This window comes from Nelumbo lutea, chromosome 7 (assembly GCF_056320005.1).
Source record: "Nelumbo lutea isolate HS-2025 chromosome 7, American lotus-T2T, whole genome shotgun sequence".
Taxonomy (NCBI): domain Eukaryota; kingdom Viridiplantae; phylum Streptophyta; class Magnoliopsida; order Proteales; family Nelumbonaceae; genus Nelumbo; species Nelumbo lutea.
In genome coordinates this window covers 61,958,607-61,965,560 of record NC_142690.1, presented here as the reverse complement: position 1 = coordinate 61,965,560, position 6,954 = coordinate 61,958,607, and positions in this window count along the sequence as shown.

The following is a 6,954-nucleotide window of genomic DNA, read 5'->3' as shown; positions in this document are numbered from 1 at the left end:
ATAATCAAGTCTAGCGGTTATGTGTAACTTTTCAGTTTTGCCCATCAATTTCCAAGGTTCAATGCATAACTGGAAAAAGGTCCGGGTTTAGTGTTTCAACCAAACACACATTACATGTGCTTTGGGTCTAACCCTAGTAGTTGTGACAAACTATCATAACTTCTTTGGCAATACATCAATGTTAGTCTTGGCAGGATAAACTCCCCAAGTCTATTCAATGGCTGATAACATTCTAAACTAACATGAGTCTCATAAGTGTCCAGTTTAATAGGTAAGTACACAAAAACAAACCGATAACAATATAAAACAATAATGGACATTTATTCATTTACAATAAATGTATTTGTACATCAATCTAATTGGAGCTAAGGGCATATACTGTTTAACAATTATTCTTATTACAATTATTATTATCTAAACCTTCCACATGCAATGCATGTGTACATTTACTAGCATGTTAAGTATTTGAGTATTTGCTCAAGATGAATGTATCTATTGTATGATCAAACTCTTTTTGTACAATTTCACAAGTCCTCATGAGATTGTATCTATCATATTGACATAAAGAGTGATGAATTTCTCATACATGCATTCAGAGTTTACAATTTGTAATAAAGTATATGTTATAATAAAGCTATGGGTCTTTTTCTGCAATAAAGTCTTGATGTATCTATGCATTCTAAAAAATACAATAAAGTTATGACTCTTTGTCAATATATGTCTCATTCAATATAATATGTGCACTAACCTTTGCATCTCTCATATACACATATCCATTCGTATTTCATGGCAACCCCAGGATTGCACTTGTATTCCCTGGCAACCCTAGGCACACTCTTATTCCTAGGCATCCCCAGGAAGGCCCTGTCAACCCTAGACACACTCTTATTCCCTAGCATCCCCAGGAAGGCCCTGGCAACCCTAGGTGCACTTTCAGATTCCCCAACAACCCTAGGAAGGCATTGGCAACCTCAAACGCATTCACATTCCCTAGCAACCCTAGGAGTGCTCTCAGATTCCCCAGCAACCCCGATAAGGCCCTGGCAACCCCAAACGCATTCACATTTCTTAGCAACCCTAGGCGTGCTCTCATATTCCCTGGCAACCCCAGGTGCACTCTCACATTCCTTGGCAACTCCAAGCACACTCAGATTCCCTGAGCGAGGCTTTGACAACCCTAGGTGCAATTATATCACCTGGCATCCCTAGACTTGCACTCAGATTTCCACAGTAGCCTCGGGAAGGCCCAGGCAACCCCAGGCGCACTAACACCCCGTAGCAGCCCGAGGAACGCTTCAGCAACAACAAGTATGTTCCTTGCCTCATACAAGTACTTAGCTCAAACTATAAATACAATAATCTGAGACAAACGTTTTTACTTTGCTAAGAGCAATGCTTGATCAAGTAGTTTTTTCATGTGAAGACAAAAACTCATCGCAAAAGGCAACGAAGGACTGTCTTGAGCCCTAACCATATCACCCACATAGAAGACTTCTTTTTTCTAAGCACGATGACATTCGTTTCACTCCTTGGGAAAGTCATATTTTCCCACGAAAAGGCTTAACTTCACCATTCCTATGTGCATGATAAGTCGTTTGCATTACATAGAGTTAACCTTATCGCACCCTAGCAAATGTTTCAAGAATTGGAACAGTAGTAGATTTCTTTCTCCTCTCTAAACATTCTGTGACTAAAGGCCAATTATGACGACTAGGAAACACACAGAGGCGTTCACTCACGGTGAAGGTACATACAACACTGGATTACTTGGGTTTTATTTGATACTTACAGACGCTATTTGCGATAAAGTTTGCAACTCTGAAGACTCGCAACATGTTACCCAACCATCGTGTTAGGCCTCCAACCCGAAAGCTCACCCAATATGTTTTGATATGTACCTATGATGTGATGATGTTTCGTCTTCAATATTTTTAGGATGGCATGGCTCAACATTGGTACCATTCTCTAGCAATTTGTGATCAAAATTTCAACTGTATTTATGTCAATATAAATTCACGTTTACATTGCTATCATGAACGCACACAATTGTGATAAAAGTTCAAATTTTAGATAAACAAACCTTACTCTGACTGTCATATTGAATGCATAAACTTAGGAGTACGTGCACGCCAACACAAAGAATGGCGATAATATTTTATTCTAAGCTTTGCTCCCAAGTGAACAAACGATCACTACAAGCATAAACATTGCACCTCATGAAATCACAAAATTCCATTAAAATCGAAGTCCTTTTATTTAAGATTAAATTCCGTCAGATATTGACCAATTTGCCTGATCAATGACACCCAAAACTTGAAATAATGCTCAAACCTTACTCATAAACAAAGTTACTTGGGGGATGCATAGAATTTACTACCTACGGTGAAGTGCGATCAATCGACACTTAGCTTTTTGAAGTATACTAAACTTTGTTTTACTTCTTGCAATGATACTTATTTACAATAAAACTTAGTATGGCAAAATCATATATCGCCATAAGGGCTCTATGTAAGGGAACAACACTGAGAAAATCTTTCGAAACAGTTGACTCCAACGTACACTAGTAATTAATAACAAGGCGCAAAGGCAACAATGTAAAGCAAAATTCAAATATTATTTAATATCATTCTCAAATCCTTTACAATAACAAGGTATTCATTCCAATGCCTTGCTACACTCTTCGAAGCTCCACAAGTCTTTCAATTCTACTACATATTCGGTGAGGTTCATCTTCTGCCTAGAGCACTCATCCATCAGGGCCTTGAGTTCCCTGTCGCCTTTGCGATGTTAGCCTCAAGCGAAATAGAACGGACTACGACACCCTCAGATCGGCCTTCGGAAACGCATGGGCCAGCATAACAACTCGCTCCTCGATCTACGCCATGTTGAATCCCATGACAGAAAAGGACTATAAGCTTCTAGCTAGAGAGCAAAGTCCAACCACGAAAACTCTTCAACTGGATGGTTCATTACGTGATCCATCATAGTCACAATGATATTCAAAGCGGGCCCCATGACCATTTGATGAAGATTGGAAAATGACAACTATCCTGCCTGGATGATAGTCAATGTGAACCCCGCCACCGAACGAGAGACGAAGTACTTATCACTCCCCCGACACCCTTGGACTTGGACAAGATCTACGGTTTCATAACCCAGGGAGGGGATGTTGTTCTTGTCGCAGTATTCCGTGAACTCTTACCGAATCTGTGCAAGTTCTTCCTCGTACGACAATTCTGCTGCTTCGTCCCCTCCTTCGACGAGTGTTTCTGGTTCAATAGGAACCCTAGTTCTGTCCTAAGCTTGGATATCTGGGTTGGTGGGGACCTCAACCTCTATAGTGGTAGAAGGGGGAGAGGCTTCTACGCGATTAACCGCTGAGCCTGGCTCTGCCCCTGGGGAGCTTTCCTCCCCCTACACCAAGGCACCCGGCACGACATCATGTACGCTAGCACTTCAGCGACCTCAATAGCTTCTGGAGCTTGAATGGGGGGCTGTGATGATCTCAGCTCCTCCACTAGCCACCTAATAATAGGAAAGATCGGCACAGTGGCAGGATGAACATGGAACAGGGCCTGTGATGAAATAAATCACAAACAATTAGTGTGACATGCCTGAAGGGATGAGAGATCCATCGTATGGATGCTCAAATCTTGTGGAATAAAGGGGCGAATTTCAAAATTTTTTTTCTCCCTTCAACTGAGAATCGCATTCCCTATTTACAAAATCATATTTTCAATGATCATTCTTAAACTATAAACTGAACCAAATCTGAACCAAAAGAAGTAAGATGATTATACCTGATATGGAGAAATAGTATTCCCCAACGAAGGTGTTCACGAATAAGGAATGATCCAAAGACTGCTCCCACTAAAAATGGCGCAGTATAGGATGGAGCAGAATCAACAGTGTTCTTCTCCAAGAACTCTGTCCTTCGCAAGAAACAACAATATGGCACATGAGCACAGCTTCCTATCAATTCTTTCTCAAAGAACTGATGTCAAGATCGAATTTTGACTTCTCCTACAACTGAAGATCGAACTGGCAAACAAGGCGACAAGAACAAGCAGGCGGCAAGAAAGAATTCTACAGGGTTGTTTAGTTCTTTCTTCTGTGATTTCAGCTCTTAAGAGGATCTGATTATCTCTTTTTTCTAAAGGTTGTCGCCCACTCATTTTTTTGTTAACCTAAAAGATCATCTCCTAATCCAATTAGGAGCTACTTATCCAAATCATATTTGGATCAGCCCTCTCTTTAGGTGATAAGGATAAACCCTTATCTTATCTACAGATTAGATTAGCTTTCTCCTAATCAAATTAGGAGGTTTTTAGATCTGAATCACATTCAGATCTGGACTCTCTGAGTGGATAGGGTTAAGACCATATCCTATCTGCTAATCCATCTCAGAATTCGCCCCATAATTAACTAATTAAATAGCCCAGTTCGAAATGGGCTTTAGGCCCATTAAGCTTATGTGCTCACTTAACCTTCCTAACTGCTGACCAGTTGGGCTTCATTGTATGGCATGGGACCCAAACATTGATCTACACATCAGCCACATGGGTTCGGCCCAGCCTTTGTTACAAGGCCTGGCCGAATACACTGTTATGGATAGTGCACCACCTGAAACCCATCTTATGGGCTCTATGGGGCCAACAATTACCCTAAGTGGTCCCTGGGCCAAGCCACCTTGTAACATGTAGGGACTGTGGGCAGATGCAAGATTAACCCATCAGGTATTATCCTCAATGGTCTTACACTTAACCTCTTAGCCATAATAATCATACACTGCCCGACAAGAGAGGACCTCTCCCTCGGCTGTAAGGAATAGTGTTGCACTCTTTGCTTATATGGATCCCGGGAATTAAAACCTCATTGCAAACATTTTAGAAACCATAATATATATACTTTTATATCTCATATAAAATATATTTTGCAAAATAAATCTCAACGGTTGAAATCGGCTGTCGGCAGTCTTGGTTTCCATCAGTGAGAGTGCATCCCCTACATTTGTCTGACAAAAGAGCTGATCCTGTCACTACGATCACCCACTCAGATGAATTCTCAGACTGTCCCAACATACCCAGGTTTTGACCGTCGCTAAGGATCTCACTGATTGGTACATCAAAGACAGCCCATTCCGACACTTAGTGCAATATCATAATCGAGTCTAGGGATCGGGTGTAACTTTCTAGTTTTGCCCATCAATCTCCAAGGTCCAGGGCAATACTGGAAATCTAATCCAGTTCATAAATTCAACTAATCCTACATTGTATGTGCCTAGGGTCTCACCCTGGTAGCTGAGACAGGCCACCCAACCGACTTGGTGGCACCACAGTGTCAGCCTTATCAGGATAGGTCTCCCCAGACCAACCCACAGGCTGTGAACATTTTAAACTAACACGAGTTTCATTAAGTGTCCAGTTTAAAGGTATTACACAGAAATATATCAAGGGAACACGAATCAAATATGCACTTTTATTCATTTACAATAAACTCATAAAGTACATCATTCTGATTGAAGCTAAGGGCATACAAAATTGTCTAACAATGCCTAAACTCAAAATAGCAATGCGTCGATAAAACAAACTGACGCATACCTCATTGTCCACAATAGGGACTTTTGAAGCTCCTGCACCAGGCTGAGCATCCTTTGCATCCACACGCTTCAAAATAAAAGACTATATGCTAATTAGTTAGTCACAGAATATAATGGCATCAACTGTAAAACAAACACATCGACAAGAAAATCTTACTTACCAAATCCACCCTTTCTGCAAGGGTTGTCGGGATCTCCGGGCTCAATGGAATACCATCAGTCTCAACAGACTTCAAGAAAAAACAACATATCAAATATGGTTCAGTCTTCTACAATAAAATCGAACGAAATGGTAGTGAAATAAAGAGGGCTAAAGGATAAACTACATACCAAGTCATTTTCCACAGGACCCCACTTCGGAGGGCAGGAAGCCATCTTCTTCACATGCCCACTCGAGAAATGGACACATGTGATCTTACTGTGGGGTACCATGATCGATGACCCCGCCGAATCTACGCTTGGCGCCTCCTTCTCTTGGGGCGTCGAAGCGGGAGGATCTTTCCTAGCCTTATTTCGACTCTCCTGTGCTTGCGATGAAGCCACGTCTGAGCCGGAGGGTTGTTGAAAAACTGGTGGCTGCGTTGGATGAGGCACCCTTGCCGACCTCGGCCTCTTCGTTGGAGGAGGATTGCTACTTTCTCCCTTTGCTGGAATGAGGCACTTTCCCTCACGCTTTCTCTTCACCCTCTTCGGCGAGAGCAGTTGAGGAGCAACTAGACTCCCACCTTGGTTGGCAGCATGACCTTCAGAGGGAGTTGAGACATGAAGGGGCAGCAGTTCACCCTTATCAATTCCTGAACAACGCGCATAGATATGTGAAATGGAGGGACTTGCAACCCTGCACGTGTGAATACCCATATCATCATAAACTGGCGATGTACCCAGTCTAGTCGGTAAGCACTTAGTTGAGCCTCGCCTATGCGATCAAGATACACAATGATGCCAGGCCAAGTTATTAACTGCGCTATGCTTGCGGCAGGACTGTTAACCTCCATAGTGCATTACTGGTCACCATCCGCAAGAATTGGAGCACGCATGCGGAAATGGCATTGCATGATGGACGACTTGGGTGTATAGCCTCTATACGAACCCTTTCTCGCTCATCTTGAATTGCTTATGCCTGCTAGCTTGAAGCCAACACTTTCCCAGCAAACATTGACCATTTTTTCTTCAAATTCATCCCCCCTCATGGTGGCAATGAAGACATGCAACGGGGAGAGAGGATGGGGTGTAACGTTGAGGTTGAAGTGTTCACAAAGAAACACCCACAAAAACAACGCACAAACATAGCTGATTCGTCTCTTACAACTTGGGTCCATTATTTGTTGGACGGTGTCATCCATCTATTCATATAA